At 36.6% G+C, this 23,067-nt stretch overlaps 1 protein-coding gene across 2 annotated transcripts in view; it reads right to left on the reverse strand.

Moving 5' to 3' along the window:
* The window catches only part of PCSK5 (proprotein convertase subtilisin/kexin type 5), a 594,760-nt gene that overhangs the window by 126,274 nt on the left and 445,419 nt on the right, over positions 1-23,067 (reverse strand). The window lies entirely within an intron of this gene.

The raw sequence follows: 23,067 nt of genomic DNA on the forward strand, positions 1-23,067 counted from the left end.
AGTGAGAACCTGCCCCTGTCTGCATTTTCATATTTATGTGAATGTCCAATTAGTTACATAAACAGCTGCCCACAGGCCTTACAGGCACAAGTTTTCCACTGCAAGCTTGGAGATGAACAAACCAGATTCCAGGGACATAGTGATTTTTCTTTTGAATTGTTTGGGCAGCAAATTCTCATTGTCTGTCTTCATTGCATAATGAGTATGAATGATTGTGACAAGACTTTTAAACTCAATTCTTAGAAGGAAGTTGCCTTTTAATAGCAGCCTGGGGGGTCCAGTCTTGGGTTCTCTGGTTATTTATTCAACCTTCTGTATGATTGTTCTTTCTGTGGATTAGGCTCTTTTGGATTTACAGATGGAAGGGACCTTTCCATGATAGAAGGAAGCCCAGAGGTTATCTCGACCCATACTCTTCATTTTACAGAGGAGAACACTGTCCAAGAGCACATAGATTGCAAGTGGACAAACTGGTTTTTAAACCCAGGTCTTCTGATGCCAAATCATTCATGATCATTCTCTTCTTTTCAACTCTCAAAGTTCTATTCCCTCCTTTATCACCTTCTTCTTAACTCTATTTTTCCTCCCATTTCCAGTAATAAGGATAGGGTAGAAAAAAGGTGGTGGGGGCAGGGAATGGATAAGGTGGGCGAAGAAATCACCTCTAAAAATTGAAGAAGCATGGTGGTACAGAGGAATGAATATGAGATTTAGAATCAGATGATCTCTGGCCAAATTCTGATAGTACTTATTGCTTATGAAACTTTGTTCAATTAACATAACTTTTCTGGGCCTCAGTGTCATCATCCATAAAGTGAGAAAGCTGAACTAGATGACCTTTTAACATTCCTTTTAGCTCTAAATCCATGATCCTATCAACCCTCACCATTGAAAAATTTGAAATTAAATGACAGGGTATTTTTTTTAGGTTTTTTTTTGCAAGGCAAATGGGGTTAAGTGGCTTGTCCAAGGCCACACGGCTAGGTAATTATTAAGTGTCTGAGACCGGATTTGAACCCAGGTATTCCTGACTCCAGGGCTGGTGCTTTATCCACTGCGCCACCTAGCCGCCCCTGGGTATTTGTTTTTAAGTGAGAGAATATTTGTAAAAGATCTTAGCAGAGTTTCTGGCACATAAAACAAAATATAAATGTTTATTCCTTTCTCTCTTCCCCTTCTGTGTATGTAAAAAACAAAACTAAAGTCAAAATTCAGAAAAAATGAAGTCTATTTGAATAGATGTTAATTTTATAGTTCTAGCCTTTATTAGTATTCTTCTATTCATTTTAGTATCAAAGTATTCAATTTAGAATGTAAACTTACTAAAGACCAGATCAAACAAAAGCTTTCTTTCATTAACTTATTTTACCGAGCCTGTAATATAATTCTTCAGATATAAACTGAATATTCAATGGATAATAAGGAATGGGGTGAGTATAGGAATTCACATTAACTTCCCAGACAGGGAGAAGAGAATGGAAAAGTAGACTGAACACTCAACTCATTTGACATCTTGATTAACTCTTTTAGTGACTAATGATAGAACAGAACTCTATTTCTTTAGGAAGCCCCTATAATAGACTTGTAATAATAATAGTTCGTTTTTTCCTTTCTTGTTTGCTTATAATTTTACTGGTATGGGGAACTCCCAGTAAGGCAACTTCTTCAACCAATTCAATTGCAAATACTCTGCTACCTTTTGATTTAGAGAATTGCCCGGATAACTGAAAGGTTAGGTCATTCTTTCTTATTTTCATCTCCAATCTTATCACAGCTTCCAGCATAAAATAAGTGCTTAACATTAATTCATTTGATGACTTGTAAAGGGTCACACAGCCTATATCTGAGGCAAGATTTGAATTAAATTTTCCTGAGTCTGAAATCAACACTCTGTCTTCTATGATTTTTAATAATAGTATTAGTAATCACAAAAACTGACATTTATGAATTACTTTGAAGTTTTCAAAGGAGTTTACAAAATCTTATTTAAGCCTCGTAACAATCTTTTGAAGTATTATCACCTTCATTTTACAGATGAGAAAACGAACTAAGAGATCAAGTGACTTGCCAGTGTCTTCACACTGGAAATAATTTTTGATTGCTCAGTTTCTCCAATGTTCTTCAAAGTTTAGTCAAACACTGCCTCCCTAAAACCTTTTCTTCTAGGTTTCAGTGTTATCTTGAAATAATCTAGCATATATGTTGTATGCATTAATATGTGTATGTGTTATAGAATGATAAAAACCTGATAGAATGCAAGTTCTTTGAGGACTAGAATTGTTTCACTTTTGTATTTGTATCCCTAGCACCTCACACAAAACCTAGGACATAATATGGCTCATAATAAATGTTTGTTCATTAATTGATTTGGAATAGAGAAGACCTGAGTTCAGATTCTATCTCTGCTACTTACCACTTGTATGGTCTTGGGGAAGTCACTTCATCTCTTTGGTCCTTGTAATATGACATATATTGAACCAGGTGGCATCTAAAGTCCCTTGCAATTTTAAGCTTATGATTCAATGATCCTAAGTTTCAGCAGCAGGATCTGAATGCAGTTCTTCCTGAGCTGAGTTCAACCCTCTATCTACTAGGGCATGCTACATAGAGGCCAAAAACTCACTTAATATTCATCTTCTAAGCATCTCTCCATAACTACAGGGTGCTAATTAAAAACACTCCTGGCAGAGATGCCAATGTCTAGTTACCTACTTAAGGAATCTGCTGTTGTGATGACCTCATTAAAATAAATCTATAAATTCATTACTTTCCACCAGCCACAATAATTATGTACCATATTAATCCTGAAATGCCAACGCTCAACACTTTCAATGAGATGGGTGCTTATGAATTAAACATCCTCAGGCTTGTTTTTTTTAAGCACCTGCTAAGAAAATGGCAAGACATAGAGTCGGTAAGAAATTAGCACCACTATAGGTAACACTCAAATTAAGAGGCCATAAACCCAGACTGAATACTCAACATTTAAGCAGTTATACATAGAATTTGGCAGATCAGTATTTAATTTTAACTGAAAAAGACCAGAACCCTCTTTGCTTTATCTAGAAAATGGTTGCCTCTCTTTATGGGATTGGCCCAGATATCATCAACCATCTTGAACAGCCAGTTTGTTGGACTGAAGCTTGGCCAAGCTCCTAGTAGGAGCCTTGTTCTCACTGAGAAGTCTGGCAGATGGAGAGCTCTGTTGTTTCCATTTCTCTCAGGAATCATAGAAGGCAGAATGATCATTCTTAGCCCCCGGGGCTAAGGGGACAATCATTTCTCCATCATATTGCCTCACTCCCTTCTCCCATGTGTCCCTCCCATAGATTCTTTCTGGACTGTTGAGACAGAGCTTCCCTATGGAACTGACTGCTTTTGACCTGATAAGGAAGGACGCACTGCTCTTCTGTATGGTTTGTTCAGTAATACTTTGAGGAGCTGCTCTGGCACCCCTAGGGGTTGGCATCAGAACTGAAAGGATGGATCTTCACTTGTGGATCCAGCACATATGCAAATTGTTAGCCTTGTTCAGACTGCATATTGCTCAAGCATGAAAGAATTAGGAGCTGATTCTTTCAGCTCCCACTATCAATCTGGTTTTTGTCAGCAACCAGGCTGCTTAGCTTCACTTGGGCTTCACGGGGCACCTGCAGTAAAGGTGGCACCTGAATTTGTTTACTTTGGTAGCAATATAAATAAATGATATGGAGAGTCAGCAAGGAATACAGGGAATAAAGGGATGAGACTGAAATCAAGAAGACCCACATTCAAATTCTCAGATACCCACTAATCATGAGAGCAAGGGTAAATCACTTCACAGTTACCTGTCTCAGTTTCCTCATCTATAAAATGGGAATAATAATAGTATCTACTTTCCAGGGTTGCAGTGAGAATAAAATAAATAAATGTTTATGAAGAAACACCAGCTATTATTATTATTATAATGCCATTGTTTCCTCTTTCTTCTTCTCCTCCTCCTCCTCCTGCTGCTATTGCTACCATTGCTACTTTGTTGTTGTTTAGTCATGTCTGACTCTTCATGAGGCCATGGGCCATAATAAGCTAGGCCCTCTCGTCCTCCACTACTTCTCAAAGTCTGTTCAAGTTTACATTCATTGTAAACTAGCTATCCTTTTCCTCTCCCATCTCCCTTTTCCTTTTGCCTTCAATTTTTTCCCCAACATCAGGGTCTTTCCAATGAATCCTATTCTGTAATTATATGAATTAAGTATTTAATCTCCAGTTTCAGTATTGAACTTTTCAGAGAATTCTCTGTGTTAGTTTCTTTAAGTATTAACTGATTTGATTTACTAGTTGTCCAAGGGACTCTCAAAATTCTTCTCTAGAACTACTACTAACTTCATGTTTGGGTAGTATTATATGATTTCCAAAGTAACATGAGGTAGGAAGTGTAGTGATTATTGCCCCCATTTTACAGATGAAGTAACTAAAGTTCAGGAAGATTAAGTGATATAAATATAAATATATATATATATATATATTTATATTTATATATAAGGTTACTTAGCAAAGGAGTGAATGAATCTAGAATGAGAGTTCAATTCTTCTATTCCAGTTTGAGAATTGGTAAATGGCTGAGCATTGGTCTGTTCTTGTATAATTTATAGGATCATAGTGATAGAATGGACATTAGATGTCATAGGACTGTATATGTAAAGATGGTAGACAGCTTAGAGGTCTAGTCCAACCTCTTCATTTTGTAAATAAAAAAACAGAGGTAAGTCAGCTGAATAGCAAATCTGAATCAAGATTTTCATGATACCAAGTCTATTGATCCATCCACTATACTCTACTACCCCTCAGTGTTGCGACTTGCTTTATATCATATAAAGTAAATAGGCATAGGTATAGAGTAGAAAAGCAAAAATTAGAACTGAGGTCCTCTGAGATTTGGTGACATAAGTGGGATACAAGACTTGCACTTTATAGGGGAAGAAGAGTGCAGCAAATTGGGTAGCAAATAACACATTCAAACACTGTTTTGGTTCACACTATTATTTTTGCTGGGAAGATCATGCTACACTAAGGATTCTTAACCTGTCCTATGGCATGGACACTTTTGGCAGTCTGTTGAAGCAATGAATACCTTCTTAGGATCTTGATCCTAAATGCATAAAATAAACTACACAGGATTACAAAGGAAATCAATGTTATTGAAATTATCAAAATATTAAAAAAATCTTCAGAGACCCCAGGTTAAATACATCTATTCTATACATTTATACTCAGTTATAGTTATTTTGCCACAGATGTGTTTGTGTAATCTGGTAGCAGTTTCTTCCTGAGATGACTATACACACAGAACATTCCACTAAGAGAAGAAGAACCCCAGCTCCCATACTGTTTGTTTCCCCTTGGCATTGATTAAACACACTCCTAAAAATAGCTCCATCTGAATAAACGGGAAAAATGGTTCTGAATGAGGTGCTGATTGACTTTATTAAATGAATACTCATAATTCTAACCAAAAACAAAAATTAAAGCATGATTCTGTTGTTAAAATTGATTCTAGAGGAGACCAGCTTGGGAGGACAAGATGAACCTCTGTAAATACCAATGCGTTCTTCAGTCACAGTTTTGAATGAGAAGGTTTGAAAAGACTGCTCAATAGAGGCCCAGTGAGATTCTCAGCATATAATAGGAAGGGATCTCTTGGTATCAAATGAGAAAACATTAAATGGCATTAACTATGACTTTAAAAAGTTCAATGAAAATGACAACTTAGCCTTTTCCTAAAAATTACAAGCTATTAATAACCACATGAATATATGTTCTAAATCATGAATAAGAGAAATTCAAATTAAAATAATTCCACACCTCAGGTTTCACAACTCACATATTGGAATCAACTCTGCTTGATTGTTCACTCATTGAGGAATTCTTGGAAGGCAAGCATCTGCCCAAAACCTGGAGGCATGTACAAATAAATTGCTTTGCTTCCAAAGCAGTCCATTGGAGATAGATTGCCCAGGTACAGAGGTTAAGTCAGTGTCCTGGGTGATTACCTGAGTCTGGAAGTACAGATCTCATGACTATTATGATACAGAAATTGGACATGTAGTCTGTTGATAGGTCCTGCAAGTTGGAGAGTGCCTGGATCTTAAAATAAAACCAAATAATGTAAGTTTAGATCATTCCCATAAAGATTTTACAGGAGAAATCAGGAATCTGTCCTCATGATCACTTTTTAGGGGGGGGGGAGGAGAGGAAGAACAACATCATCAATTGTATTTTCCATTCTTTTGATATCTTTCTCTCTCTGAGACATTTTGTAAAGTTATCCCTTGATGCTTTGAAGATTGTGTTGCCTACAGCAAAGATTTCCTCAGTGTTTATTTGGCCTGTTCTTTCTGACTATATCTTCTTCAGTATATATATGTATATATACTTTCTTCATTTTGCTTAAAGGTATTTCTCACAAAATTGGGTCTGGACCACAGTTGAAACCATTGTGGCATTCAGAGTCCTAAGTAGTTTGAGAGGAGAACTAAACCTAGGGAGAGGAGAGTAGCCAGGAGGAAGAGAGAGTCAACATTGTCATGCTACTGTTAGGTCAAGAAGAATGAAGGCCATCATATTTAAGAGATAATTGGAAACCTTGCAGGGTACAGTTTCAGAGGAGAGAAGAGTTCAAAAGTCAAATTATAAAGATTTAAAAGTAAGTGAGAAGGAAAGAAGTGGAAGCAATGAATGCAGATTATTTTATCCAAGAATTTGACTGAAATGGAGGAGAGACATAGGATAAATAAGTACTTGGATGGAATGGCAAAATCAAGTGGAAAAAAGTAAACAAAAAAAGTCAAGAGAAGGTTTTGTTTTTATTTTAAATGATCTTATAAACCCAGACATGTTTACAGATAGCAGTAAAAAGAGACAACAGATCAGTCAAGAAGTATTCATTAAGGTCTCATTGTATGTGTGCTTGGCACTAAGCTTAGTACCTAGATAAAAAAAACAAATTTAAAATTGTTATTTGTTGTTCAGTCATGTCCAACTCTTCATGACCCTATATGAGCTTTTCTTGGTAAAGATCTTGGAGTGGTTTGCCAGTTCCTTCTCTAATTCGTTTTGCCGATGAGAAAACTGAGGCAAATAGGGTGTGTATATGTATGTGTGTCTATCTAAATCTATACCTATATCTCTCTAAGTATCTATCTTTAAGTATCTGAGGTCAGATTTGAATTCAGGAAGAATCTTTCAGATTCTAGATCCAAATTAATATTATTTTGTAACATAAATATCTACTATAATATAGATACAATATAAAATAAAATATCACATCATATAAACATTTCTATAAATACAATACATTATTTTACAATATGATAGACATATTATTTATTTTTTGAAAAAAAGAAAAATAGTACTTGTCCTTAAGCAGCTTATATTCTAATAGAAGAGATAACATAAATAATAGCTATTTAGGGGCGGCTAGGTGGAGCAGAGGATAGAGCTCTGGCCCTGGAGTCAGGAGTACCTGAGTTCAAATCCAGGCTCAGACATTTAATAATTACCTAGCTGTGTGGCCTTGGGCAAGTCATTTAACCCCATTTGCCTTGCAAAAAAAAAGACTAGCTAGCTATAAGCTACATAATGATAATAGCTAGTATTTATATAATTCTTTAAGATTTTCAAAGTGCTTTATTAATTTATTTCATTTGATACAACAACCCTAGGATATAAGTGGTTTTATTATCCCCATTTTTTACAGATGAGGAAACTGAGGATAAGTGACTTGTTTATAAGGTCACATCAGTAATAAGTATCTGAGGCTAGATCTGAACTCACTGCAGGTCCAGCACTGTATCCACCAAACTGCCTAGCTATAAGTAGGAAAAAGAATTCTGAGAAAGAAAGACATTAGCAGCTTTTGAAGTGGGAAAAGGTAGAATTTGAGTTGAAAGAAACCAGGAAAACTAGAAGGAAGAGTTATGTGTGGAACAGAATATTCACTGAGGACAGTCAGTGGAAAGATACAGATATGAGAAATATAAGTAAAGTAAATACAGAGGGCATGGGAGACTGTATATTGTGTAGGAGAGATTTGATATTAGAGGAAAAAGAGTATATGATGAAGGAGAGTAACTGCCAAAGGAGATGGGATAAACTGGGATTGAAAGTACAAATAGAAGGATTGACCCTGGTGAAGAAAAGGGCCATTCCTTTTTGTCACCCCCCCACCTTTTCTTTTTCTTTTTTTGAAACTTAAAAAAAAAATTTTTGCAAGGCAATGGGGCTAAGTGACTTGCCCATGGTCACACAGCTAGGTAATTATTAAGTGTCTGAGGTCGGATTTGAACTCAGGTCCTCCTGACTCCAGGGCTGATGCTCTATCCACTTTGCCACCTAGCTCCTCCCCCCCACTTTTCTTAACAGTCAGGAACTAATAAGGAAATAATGGGAGATGATGCTATAGGAGATTGAAATATATGCTCTATAAAGATGAAATATAGGCTTCATAAGATGTATAAGAAGAAGAGAAAATGGTCTCCATTTTCTGGGTAAACTAGGAAGTGATGTCATCAGTTAAGAAGGTGGGGGAAGCAATGAAGGAGGGGAAAAGAGAACATATGGAATAGCCATTCAGGGAAGGGAAACAGAGAGTTAATTAGGGAAGGGTAAAACATTTCCCCATTGCAATGAAGACCTACTTGAGATTAGACAAACTAGCTAACTAACATTTATATAGTGATTACTATGACAATTGCTTTGCATTTGATCCTCAAAACAATTCTGAGAAATAAGTAATTTTGCATATAAGGAAACTGAGGTAAACCAGAGTGAAGTGAGTTGACTAATAAATGTTTGAGATTAGATTTGAATTAAGTGTTCCTGAGTTCAAATAGGAATGTTATTCCTGAAACATTAATATCATTGTTTTAATTACTTCAAAGACTTTAATGCTTTTCCATCTGTTTCTTTTAGCCTCTGTTCCCCTCTGGTTTCTAGTTAACCTGCTATACATACATACATACATACGCACAGTATATACACATATAGTATACATGTACAAATATATGTATTAAATATATGCATACTACACACAATACATGTATGGGTATTTCTGAGTAACTCATGACATGTGTACATAGGAATGTGTATGTATGTTTCTATATCTAAATTGTCTATCAATCTTTGTCCTAGTCATAAACATATATTAATCAAATATGTGAATATATTTTTATATATATATATGTAATTGCACAAATATGTGTGTTTATATATGTGTATATATTTGGAAAATAATGTATTGATGGGGGGGGCTCTGTGTGATGGTTCCTTATGCCAAATTCTTTCTTGAAAATTATTCCATGACTTCATTGATTCATGTTTCCATGTATGTCTGCCTCTTTCACATACAAAAGAACTCAATGAAGAATAGGAAGGTGCTTGTCTGCATTTTCTATTGGCCAATCCAGGGCTTAAGGACTATGTCTTGGAGTTTGGATAAACCTAGAAAGGTAGGTTGGATCTTTCATTCATTCTCTACAGGAATAAGAAGCAAAGCAATTATATCCTGACCAAAAAAGCAGCAAGAAGGGCACTAGCCAGAAGTTTCCCTTGAGGATGAGTCTGGGAGATGTGCATCCTGGGCAGAACTTATCTAGGAGGTCCAGGGAATGTCTGACAATCTCTACTGGAGGAGACTTCCAATTATGGGATCTCAAGATCATTCTATGTCAATTATTTCTTCTTGCCAAGAGTTTCTTTTTGAGGGACTTTCTGAGAGTTCTTAGGTTTGCAGGAAAGACACTTAGAGACCATCTAGATCAATTATTTTACAGAAAAGGAAACTGAATAGTCTTCCAAGGGACAGGAAAATGTCTGAGGCAACAGGAAGAGGAAGGCAAGTATGAGTCTATGAAGTGGGACAAAAACAATGTCATTCTAAAGGATAGATATCACTGAGATAAGTCAGGATAGAGGAACAGAGGATGAAATAAGCAGAAATATAGAAAATCAAGATGTTTCATGGAACAAATACTGCAATTGTAGTCAGAACTCTTGAGTTAATTTCTAAGGACCTTTTAGCTCAGTGAAAACCCAATGTGGGTCATGCATTCAAGGAAGAGATTTGACTTTGGTTGTTATTGTTCAGTCATTTTTCAGAATCTTGCCCAACTCTTTGTGACCACTTTTGGGGTTTTCTTGACAAAGATACTGGAGAACTTGGTCATTTCCTTCTCCAGTTCATTTTACAAATGAGGAAACTGAGGCAAATAAGGTTAAGGGATTCACCAGGGTCACACAGCTAGGAAGTGTCTGAGATCAGATTTGAACTTTTTGTCACCTAACTGCTTTCAAGTTTAGTCAAGGATCATAGTCCGGCATCTATGGATAGGTTTCAAAAGTTTTATGAGCTTAGATGTAGAAAAAAGTATCCATCCTTATTTTACTTAACCTTTGTTTTCCTTTGTAATCGTGTGTATTTTAGTTCATGCATTTAAAGATGTTATTCTAATAAAGGGATAAAGTAGAATTCATGAGACTGCCAAAGAGATCCATGACACACACACACAAAAATGTTGGTTCAATCATTCTTTCTTTCTATTCCCCCTTTTGCCCAAAAGTGAGAGTACAGTACCATAGCACCTATACTCCTGGTGATGTGAAGAATAGTCAGTTTCAATTCCATTCAACAAAGACTCATTATACCACCAACTGGGTCCAGTGCTCACCACTGGGTCTCAACTGACACAGTGGGGTATGTGAAAGTCTGGGCAGCTGCAAGCCTTTGATGTTTTCCAGCAGGGTGGGTGGGTTCATTTACCCAGCAGCTGCTATCCCACTGCCAAGGACATCTGGAGTTCTTGAGGCCCTAGGTTTCCAGATTCCAAGTTCCTAGTCTTTTAGTCCCAGGGAATTACCAATTAAGCTTTCCTGTCACTTAGTTATTTCAGAACCCAAATTTCTTGGACATATCAAAGGCTCTTCTCTTTTGGGTCAAAATGTAAGACTTCCTGAAGATCACCCCCTGGAATGGTTTGAGTCCTGAAATGCAGACCCAAGAATAAAAATTAGTTTAAATCCTTTTAATTAACAAAGCAACCAGGGCAGCCAAGCACTAGGTTCTTTGTAAGCCAGGATCTGCCCTTGATTCGTCATTCCTCCAAATCCAGTGTTCCACATGAGGAAGAAAAAAGTTATAATGGTCATTACACCCTCTTGTTCCAAAATACGAGTCACAATGGACAAAACAGTCTACCTTCCTCCCTTTCCTTTTTTTGTCTCTTCCCCTTCCTCACTGAATACTGCAGAGAAGGTTTCTCTGAGCTTTTCTTCCCCCTCCCTCCTCCTCTTTCTGCTGAGGCTGGCTGTAAGAAATTTCAACCTAAACACTAATTAAAAGAAAAGAAGAGCCTGAAAGTAGGAGGAATTTGCATTCTAAGCCCGGAAGCCATAACCGCAACACTGTTGAGTACTATGCTGGAATTGACAATTTAGACTTTTATTGGGTCATCATTAACTACGGCCTATCTCTCACAAATGCTACTTGACCTAGAGGATTCATTCTTTTGACAAGTGACATGCATTCCCTATCAGTGCTGAGCTCAGAACACACAGGGCATCAATTCTCTTAATGATTGTGGAAGGCACTTGATTAGGTCAGGGTGCCATGCTTTATTCTGTCTCTGAACAATTTAAAGTTGTTTGGGAAAATGAGGAGGCTGGAAGGTTTTGGTTGCTGTGGTAGATAATAACAAGGAAAATAGACTTAATGGCCTCAGAAGCAGAGTAGAATAATTTTCCAAAGCTGAGGATGGGGTAAGCTGTGGTCATTTCATTTTGTTTGTATCATTAACCCCCTCCTAATTTGTCCTTTCATTTTTGGATTCTGGGGGTAATTTCTGAAATGTCAGATCATAAATTTAGGGAAGAAGGTATCTTCACAGTCATCTGGTTCCTACTTTTCAATTTAATAATTGAGGAAACTAAGGCTCAGGGAGGATAAGGTTCATTGCCCCACAATGGAATAAGTAGAATCATAGATTTAAGCGGTAAGTGGCCTGAGAGGTTATTGAGTCCAACTTTATCCTTTTATAGAGGAGGACTCAGACCCAGAGAGTTAAGGAACTGATCCATTGTCACACAAGTAATAAATAGCAGAAGCCGGATCTGAACCCACATCTAATGCTTTTTCTACTGTAGATAACTGACTGTCCTACTAAACTAGAAAGCCTGCAAATATGGACCTGGAGATAGTCTATATGTCTATCCCTGATGATTAGATTGGTTAAGAGATTCATCATCAGAAGGTTAGCTGCTAGGTGATTCAGTTCAATTCTGTGAGCACTTATTAAGCACCTACTATATGGGAACGTGGGATTAGGATTTAGAAATACAAATATTCCAAGTAAAAAAAAAAAGGGCTTCTCATTAAGGAGCTTAAATAAACAAAAAGATGTTTTATTGATGTGTTTTTAGTCATTTTTCATCTGTCACTTTTCACTAATTCCTTAAACCTTTTATTTCAAACAAGTGAAATCAGACAAAAAACTCAGTAGTCTTATCTAAAAAATATAGGATTTAAACTATTCTTGAAGTCGACTACTTATCTACTAAGAAATGAGAGGTCTTCTGAAGTCATGATTGGCCCCTGCTTTGATTAGAGTTCTGCAGTCTTTCAATGTTTTCCTTGATGTTATTTGTTATAATTTAATAAATTGCTTTCTTAGTCTTGCTTACTTTGTTTACATGCTTCACATGTCTCACCAAATTTGCCTAAATTCTTAATCTCCCCTTATTATATTACATTGTATTTATATTGCATGTATACATGATATTATATTTGTGTGTATATACATATATGGGGAGGAACTATACATATGGTTTTATCTTTATTCACCATAATGCATATACATATTACATATACCCATTATCTTTCTTGAAAGCAGGAACTTTCTCTTTTCTTTTTTTTAATCCCCAGAATCCTATCACAAACCACAATGCCTTAAGCAGAACAGGTACTTAATACTTGCTGGTCTTGTAGAAATCCTAAACACACACATCTAAAAATCAACTCATTACCCCCCCTCCCAAATTTTTCCCAAATACCACCATTCTTCCATTATCTAGGCTCCCAAATAGGTATAATTCCTAACACCTCGCTTTCTCTTAACCTCCATATCTACTCTATTGCAAAGGTCTGTTGCTTTTGCCTTCACAGCATCTCTTACCTAAGCCCTTCCTTTTTATTTATTTATTTTTGACATGATCACCACTTTAGTACAGATCCTCATTACCTCAAACATGGATGATTGATTGGTCTCCCTGCCACAAGTTTCCCTATTCCAAACCATCCTTCCCTCAATTGTCAAAGTAAAATTCCTAAAACACATGTATGATCCTGTTACTTTTCTATTCAATAAACTCCAGTGCCTTCTCATCACCATTAGGATCAAAGATAAAGTAATTTGGTATCCCAACACTTTCATAGTATGTTCCCTTACCTACTTTTCAGTTTTCTTAGACCTGACATTCCTCCTCTTCTTCCTTCCCCTACCATCACCACCACCACTAATTTATTCAGTGAGTCTGGCCTCCTTGTCATTCCTGAAACAAGATATTTCATCTCCCAAATCTGAACATTTTCACTAGTGGTCCCGATGCATGGAATGTTCTCCCTCCTCATCTCTGCTACTTGGCTTGCCCGGCTACCTCCAAATTTCATCAAAATCTCATCTTCTACAGGAAGCCTTTCCTCTTAATCTAATGCCTTCCCTCTTTTAATTATTTCTATTTTGTATGATTGTTTGTACATAGTTGTTTGCATGCTGTCTGCCCCATTAGTCTGTAAGCTCTCTGAGAGCAATAGCTGTCTTTTACTTTTCTCTCAGGGACTTAGTGCAATTCTTACTCACCACATAGTTGTTTTTTGCCCTTTATTTTTGAAAAGAACTAACGATATCACAGGGTGTTGTCTTGAATTCTGCATGAATTGGATTTAAATGAGTCAGATTTGCCCAAAGTCATCAGTTTCTCTGTCTCTTCCAGAGTCATCAAAGTCCAGTTGCAAGACAAAAGTCAAAATGACTGGTGATGGTCTGAGATGCAGTGGATTGCCTTGGCTTCTTTGATGTCTGACCAAACTCTAAGCATTTCACAGAATCTGCTACTTTAACATCCCATACACTACCACATAATAGAGTTTAATAAATGTTTATTGACTAATTGATTTATGACTCCTTATGGTGCAATGATATTTTATTACATTCATAGGTCAAATAATCATTTTCCAGTTAGTGGGCACCTACTTGTTTACAGATATATTATGGTATAATGAAAGGAATTTTCAACTTGGATCCAGAAGACTTGAAACTGGGTCAAAATTCTGCCATTTATTAGCATGGTCTAAGTACATAACCACTTTGAGTTTCAATTTTCAACACAATAAATACTCTCATATAATCCACCTCTCAGGGTGGTAGTTAAGAGAATGATTTGTAAAATACTAAGGAAGTATGAGCTGTTATCAACATCATCATTATTATCCTATTTAAAGGAAGAAATGAGATTTGAGTCGGATTGTGAACACTGAGTAGAATTTGGATAGATTAGAATAAGAAAGGGAATAGATGAGAAAAAAACTTCGATGATTATATGGGCATGGAAATGAATATGACATGTTATAGGACAGTGGGGAATTGGAAAGCACATGGTGATGAGTAATAAGAGAGAACTGAATAAGTAAAGTGGGGAGAAGTTATAAATGGTCTTAAAGCCAGGCAAAATAATTTGGATTTGATGCAGTCAGTAGACAATGGGGAACCAGTGAAAAATTTTTAGATAGGGAAAGGAATGTTTTAGTAAAATTATTTGGAACAAACTGAAGGGGGGGGAGGAACTGAAGGGAGAGAGGCCCATGTAGAAAGCTGGTGCAACAATGTAGATGTGAGATGATGAGGATTTGAAGTAGGTAGCAATAGGACTAGAAAAGGAAGGATAAAAAATGAAGTACATTTCAAAGAAAGAATCCACAGGACTTCCCAGTGCAGTGGAAAGAATATTTAATTCTAACATTATGGAATCTTAGTTTAAATTCATTTTCTGCTTGTTTGATCTTGAGATAGTCATTTAATTTCTCTGAGCCTCAATTTTCTCCTCTGTAAAATGAGGGGATCTTTTCTGGCTCTATAACTATGATCCTTTGATGATTGAATGGATGTAAGGGATGAAGGAGAGTGAAGAGGAAACAGATTAAACCCCATGGTTTTGAGCCTGGTGATTGGAAGTTTTGAGGTGCCAATGGCAGAGACAGGGAAGTTGGGAAGGGAGTTGGCTTGAATTTTTTAAAACCATTGGAAACTTGGCAGTATTTGTTATACACGTGGCCACAGATTGCTGGCAATATTTTGACAGTAGCTCTTAGATGAGCCTACTAAAAAAAATTACACTTCTGAGTCACTATAGACACCCAAAGGAGCAGAGTTGATGGAGGCCAAGGCATTGCAGGTTTTCCATAGCCCTGTATTTCCTAGAGTGATGCTACAAACAGTTGCAAACAAAATTCATCGTGACCAGATAATGGCATGTTTTGAAGGCACAATGAGGAAAGGAATGTCATTATCCTAGCACTCCTATGGAGTATGCTATTCAGACTGCCAGGTAGGAGGTTTGGTAGGAGAAACATGAATCTATATATGTTCCATGCAGAAAATTCCACCTTTAGTGAAGGTGGAAATTGTGACAAGTACACAAAGGATAGATAACTCTGATGTTAATAGTTTTAACAGGCTGACTTATGAGAGATAAAATCTCTAAAGCACTGTATCAAGTATTCTTGTTTGTTTATTTGTTTTTTGGCAAGGCAATGAGATTAACTGATTTGCCTAAGGTTGACATATCGGTGCCACCTAGCTGCCCCTACTATATCTAATTTTAAAGTCATCCTGAGCTCAGTGTTTTCTAATTTGTAATCCAAGCTGGGTGAAACAAACTGCAGGGGGTTATATACCTGGCCTGTGACCAATGACAGCCCTGGATGTGAGGTAATCAGGATTAAGTGATTCAGGATTATACAACTAGTAATTGTCAAGTGTCTGAGGTCAATTATTAGTTGTGTGACTCCAGATTTGGTGCTCTATCCATCTCTAGACAACCTGATCCATATTTAGTAATTGGATCCAGATGGTTCCAGAAAAGAGAATGAGGCTGGTGACTTAGCACAGCTCCCCCTCACTCAAATCCAATTTACATGAATATCATGACATCACCTCCCTGAAAGTCATGGTTTTCTTTGAGAATGAAGGACAAACATTACTACCAGTGATAGAGTCATTAATATTTCCAAAGACAATATTGGAGTATTTCGTTGTTGTTTTTTTTTAGTTTTTTTGCAAGGCAAATGGGGTTAAGTGACTTGCCCAAGGCCACACAGCTAGGTAATTATTAAGTGTCTGAGACCAGATTTGAACCCAGGTACTCCTGACTCCAAGGCCAGTGCTTTATCCACTATTCCACCTAGCCGCCCGGAGTATTTCTTAATTGAACTAAATTTCAGTTTTGGGTTTGTTCTGGGACTTTGCTTGTGAAGTTCATGATGAGTTATTTGTGAAATTTATTCAAGCAGCTAGGTGGCACAGTGGATTGAGTACCAGGTCTGGAATCAGGAAGATTCAACTTCCTGAGTTCAAATTTGGCCTTAGATACTTACTAATTGTGTAACCTTGGTAAGTTACTTATCACCGTTTGCCTCGGTTTTCTCATTTGGAAAAGGAAATGGCAAACCACTATTGTATTTTTACCAAAAGAACTCCACGTAGGGTCACAAGAAGATGAACATGACTCAGCAACAAGAAGGACAAAATCCATAGAACAACAGAATTAGAGACTGGAAAGGGACCTCAGAGGTCATCTATACCAACCCAAACATTAAAAGAATCCTCACTATAAATACACCTGGCAGGTGGATGTTTTCCTGAAGAACTTCAGACAAGGGAAATCTACCACATTTGAAGGTAGCTCACCTACTTTTGACAGTACTGATAGAAAGTTTAGAATGCTAGCATGGGAGCAGCTAGGTGGTGCAGTGGATAGAGCATGGCCCTGAAGTCAGGAGGAGCTGAGTTCAAAACTGCCCTCAGACGCTTAATTGCTTAGCTGTGTGATCTTGGGCAAGTCACTTAACCCCACTGCCTTACAAAAAAAATAGAATGATAGAGTGAGTAAGCATTGAGTACTGGATAGAGGGTGAGCCTTGTGGTTAGAAGAATCTGGGTACAAGTTCAATCTTTGAAACATATTGGCTGATTGACAATAGACAATCATTTAAGTTTCATTTAACTTTTAAAAAATGTATTTATTTATTTATATGATAAAATAAGCATTACCATAAAATAACATAATAAAAAAAATGATGGCATGTGAAATTGCGAATCTATTATGTACAACTTGCTATTTCTTTTAAATATATAATAAAGTTCTCATGGAAATTTCTTTTTCTTTCTTCCCTTTCACCTACCTTAGAGATAGCTACCAAGAGATAAAAATATGTATAATATGGATAAAATCATTCTATACATTCTCCTATTTGTCAGTCCTTTCTCTGGATAAAGATAGCCTCTTTCTTCATATGTCCTTTGCAGTTAATTTGGGTATAGACTTTTATGTTATAGACGGGTAACTTCACTAGGGCAGGGAGTTATTATACCCCAAAGAATTCCTTATACTGATAAAATCATAGGAAAAAAAGGGAAAATTACTTGTACCTCTTCATCAGCTCTTCAGCAAAAAAAAGAGGGTAGTCTATTTGTACGAATCAAGTCTAATATTAGAAAGTCTTGATTTTTTGTGTGTTTCTTAAGACTGACTTTTCACTTCCTTTTCACCTCACCTTTCAACAATCTTTTCTCATCCATCTGTTATTCTAGATCTATAACTCTCCATATGCTCTCCAATTCTCCAGATGAGACTATGCTTTCTGAGTTTGAGAGTCCATTGTGTCTAGCTAATGCCAAATCCAAACTATGCTCCAGACATTTCTTGTCATTCCTCTGCCCTTTTCAAACTCCTTGAAGGAACTAAGCCATTCATTTAAACCACCTTTCCCCCACCTCTCTCTGAGACAAATAATTAAATCAACACTAATTTTGCTTCCTAAAGGGATATGCCAATTGACTTTCCTCTGGACCAATTTATCATCCCAATGATTTCCCAGAACAAAACACTCTTCCATGTATATGTGGTCTCCACTTCTTAAATGGCAAATTCCTTCAGGATAATAATTGGGTTTTTTGTTTGTTTTGTTTTATTTGGTATTTGTATCTTTGGCACTTGGTATGGTATCTAACAATCCAGGGGTTTATTAAATGATTTTTAATTCATTCATTTAGCCATTAGCTCCCCATCCTGGAGAAAGTATTTCTTGGGAGGAGCATGAGGTTCTGAGAAAACACAACTCCAACCACTGTGCTAGTTCATATGGTTAGCATGAAACTGTCATTTCCTGTTTAATACTCAACCATTTCCTTCTTCCATTTGATCTTCCATGTAGCAAGATGTTACCATGTTAAAAAAAACCATTGGATTTCAAGTCTGTGATGATTTATCTATATGCTTGAGCAAATCACTTTACCACTACCCACTTTATTTTAATCATCTGCAGGTAAAGGGACTAGAAGGCCAGTTAAGTCTTTCCAAACTCAAACTCTATTATCCTATGAAAAGCATTTCAGTTGGAAAGAGGTTGCTGAGGAGGGGAAAGGAGATTCAAGGCAAAGATATGTTTAAGGAAAGACCATGGCATTTTTAACTTCCCAAACAAGAGAAACTCTTAGGCAATCATCAATCAATCAGTAAGCACTCAGTAAGTTCCTACTGTTTGAGCTTTGTTGTGTTAGCCATTAGAGAGGTAGATCTATAAAAATAAAAATTCTTTTCTCCAGGATCTTGAATTCTGACAGGAAAAATAACATGTATACAGACACACACACACACACACACACACACACACACACATATACAAAGTAGAATAAATGTAGATTTAATACATTAAAAAAATACAAGATAACTATATACAAAGGGTTAGGAAGAGAGTTCACTAAGCAGTTGGGGAAATGAGGAAAGGTTTCCTAAAGAAGGTGGTACTTTATCTGAATATGAAAGGAAGAGAAAGGTTCTATGAAATATAAGTAATGAGGGAGTGAATTCTAGGAATGAGGTACAGCCAGTACAAAGGGAAGGCAATAGGAGATGAATTATCTGTGTAAAGAACAGAGATACCAGTTTATCTGGACCAGAGTGCAAAAAGTACAATGAAACTGGGAAGGTAAGTTGGGGATCTGGATTTTTGCTGCCTGCAGGAGACAGAGAGATCTCTGTGCCTGTCTGAAGAAATAAAAGAGAAATGCTATTCCATTAGGTCCCTCAAAGGTCCCCTCACTAGAGCTGCCTAACAAACTGAAAGGATACCACTCTGAAGCAGAACCCCTACTTCTAAGTTATGATTAACAAGCTTTACATTGGGACATGTCTATCTCATCCCAATGATCCTGAACCCTCCCTTAGTTTATTATTCCCCACTGTGTACTCCTGCATTCCTATCTTCCTCAATCACACTTCCACCCCACCCCATTAAATATTGCATTATTAAGTTACCCATGCTCTCTGGAATACATGCTCCATAAGGAACAAACTTGCTTTCAGCTTTTTTTCCCCCTTTTTTCATTTCTTTCATTTTCAGTCTTTCCCTGAGATCTGCCTCTACCAAGGGAGTCTCACTGAAAGAATCTTCTTTCCAGAATTGGTTGTCCTTCTACAATTTACCCTAAGTCACTGGTAGAGGTAGGGGAGTTTTAATCATCCTTGCTCCCCATTGCCATTTCCAGGTCCTTCCTCTACTTCCATCACTCCACTATAGAGTGGAAAGGGGAGCTGTCTCTTCTCTGTCATGTTCTTGCCTAGAAATACTTGTGTCCAAAATCCCAGCTGTACAGTCCAAGAGTGATTTTCTGTTATTGTTCAGTCATTTTTCAGTCATGTTTGACTCTTCATGTCCTCATTTGGAGTTTTCTTGGAAAAGATCCTGGAGTGGTTTGCCCTTTCCTTTTTCAGATGAGGAAACTGAGGCAAACAGGGTGAAGTGACTTGCCCAAATTGTTACACAGTTAGTAATGTCTGAATCTGGATTTGAACTTAGGTGTTCTTGACTCCAGAGTTGGTGCTTTATCCTACAATGTACCTTCTAGCTGGCCTTCTGATTAGCATCCCTTCCATAGAAAATTTACTGCTTTTCTATTCTTGTACATTCATTCTATTCCTTTGGGTCTTGAAGGCACTTCTGACTTCCAGATCCCTTTAAAAGATAATAGTACCCCTAGGAAAAATAATATTCCAAGCTCTTGCTACCATCATAGTAATCTCTTCATGCCTATTAGCCTGGTCACTATGCCTCATACACAGCATTTTTCCATTTCAATTTTCCATCTCTATATTATTTCATTGACTGCCCCTGCATGCCTAGAATGGAATCCCTTCTTACCCCAGCTTCTTGAAGTCCCTAGTTACCCTCAAGATTTCTCTAGTGCTACCTTTTCAGGAGGCATTTCCTCACACTGCCCCCCCACCATTCTAAATGTCTTCCCATCTAAATTTACCTTGATTCTGTTTGAGTCATATGCACCAAAATGTACTGTTTCTCTCCTATTAGAATGTAAATATCTTGACATCAGGGACTGACTTTCATTCTTGTTTTTGTAATCACCTGTGTTTAATTGCTTGTTGTTTGTTTAATTATCAGTTATCAACTGAAAACTAGAAAATGTGAAGAAGTAAGAGGATAGGATTCTGACTAAAGAGAGCATTTGAGGAAGGAAAGGAGAAATGGCAAGGAAGGAAGAAGGGCATCTATTTTACAATTTTCCTGTATTTCCTAGAATGGGAAACTAGTGGATAGAACACTGGCCTTGAAGTGAGGAGGACCAGAGTTCAAATCCAATCTCAGACATTTGATACTATCTGTGTGACCTTGGACAAGGGTCACTTAACGTTGATTGCCTCATATCCAGTCATCCTGATTCATATCTGGTCACTGGACCCAGATGGTTCTGGGTCCAGAAAGTTAGGCTTGTGACTTAGCACAGCCCCCACCACAGCCCTCACTGAAATCCCATTCATGTGCTTTTCATGGTACATCATCATATTTTCTAGAATATTTTCAACTCCAAAATCAGCAAATGCAACAAATCTGGACTTTATTGCTTTGTTGATTGTCTAGAATTAGTAAAGTAAGGAGGAAATATCTAGAAAATGCTAGCCTAGCCAGCATGTCACAAAATTAATTATACCATTGTTGTAGAAGTAGGATTAAGGTTAGGCAGGTAAGGCAGTTGCAACACACAGTGGAAGAGGCAAAAAAAGAGGAGAACTTTTAATTCTACCTTATACAAATCCAAAGGGTTTTTCTCTGTAAGTTTCATGAGCATTCAGTTTTTTAATTATTATTTATTAAGGCAATGAGGTTAAGTGACTTGCCCAAGTTCACACAGCTAGGTCTGAGGCTGGATTTGAACTCAGGTCCTCCTGACTCCAGGGTCGGTTCTCTATGCCACTTAGCTACCCCAAGTATTCAGTTTTTAATAAATTAAGTAGTAAGTTTATAAGGAAGACTGAAAATCTTCAGAGTACAGGATATCAGTAACCCAGGTCATAAAATTCTATGTCCTTGGCACATGTCCTAAATTATCAAACCCTATGTAATGCATGTATATGAACTGAACATATGTGAGTCCTTGTTCTGTTGCTAATTAACTTCTTGGAATGACCTTGGTTGGACAAATCATGCAACTTCCAGTTCAGCCATAAAATGAAAGGGGGATTAAGGACATCAACCAATTCAACTTGAAAGTCTATTCAAGCTGACAGTTTTCTCTTTGTAAAGCAAAAGACAGGGTGGTGTGTAGGGGAAGGAACACTGGAGTTGGAATCAAAGGAGCTGAATTCAAATCTTATCTCTGTTACTACTTATTTGACTTTAAGCAAATTTTATTTTACCCTTCTATGCTTTATTTTTCATGTAGCCTACTCATAGGCTTCACTGTGAATATTTACAACTCCAAAATCAGCAAATGTTACAAATCTGGACTTCATTGTTTTGTTGATTGTCTAGAATTAATAAAGTAAGAGGGAAATATTAATCATGTAAACTTAAAGATATGTCATCTGACCACTTTCGTCCTTGTCTCCTCCCCTGTCTGATTAAACATTGACTTGCATACCACCGTCCAAGGTTCTTTTGCAAGTTCAAAATCAATAGTTTTATGAAAAGAAAAATTAAAATAGAAGAGATAGTCAATAACCATAGCTAACTCAAGTACATGGAGTAAAGATGGCAGTACTACTGAAATTAAATATTTTCCTCTATATGTAGATAAAAAGCAATGTCTTTGGATCATTTCTTAAAAATAATGAGAATACAATTTCCACAGAAGATTATATAAGAATTTCAAGGTGAATTATGAAGAGGAAGAAGTAGATTGGGTTCCTGTATCATGAAATAAAACAGTAATTATCAAAACTATCTGGTACTGGAATTAAAAATAGATCAATGGAACAGAATATATAATTCAGCATGTGAACCAAAGTTATTCACTAGACTAGTGCTAGAGAAATAAAAAAAATTTTAGAAGGGCTTCATTATTCAATTAAAACTATTAGAAAAATTAAGTAGAAGGATGGTTATAAAAAGTAAGAGTAGATCTCATATATATTTCAATAATTCCAAGTAGATCAATGATACATATATTTTTTAAATCTTTTTTAAATAAAAAAAGATGATATACTTATTAAATATGTGATGAAGAAGAAAGTTTTATCTATTGAGCAAATAGAAGAAATTATAAAAAGCAAAATAGTTTAATCTAATTATATAAAATAGTATCTATTCATTTAAAAATCAATGAATCCAAAATTAAAACAACAAAATAGATCAGAAAAATATTTTCCTTTAATTTATCTGATAGAAATTTGACATAAAAATCATAAACAGTTTACATAAATTTATAAGAGGAAGAGAAATTCCTCCAATGGACAAATGCTTAAAGGATT

Source organism: Macrotis lagotis, chromosome X, assembly GCF_037893015.1.
Source record: "Macrotis lagotis isolate mMagLag1 chromosome X, bilby.v1.9.chrom.fasta, whole genome shotgun sequence".
In the NCBI taxonomy this organism is placed as follows: Eukaryota; Metazoa; Chordata; class Mammalia; order Peramelemorphia; family Peramelidae; genus Macrotis; species Macrotis lagotis.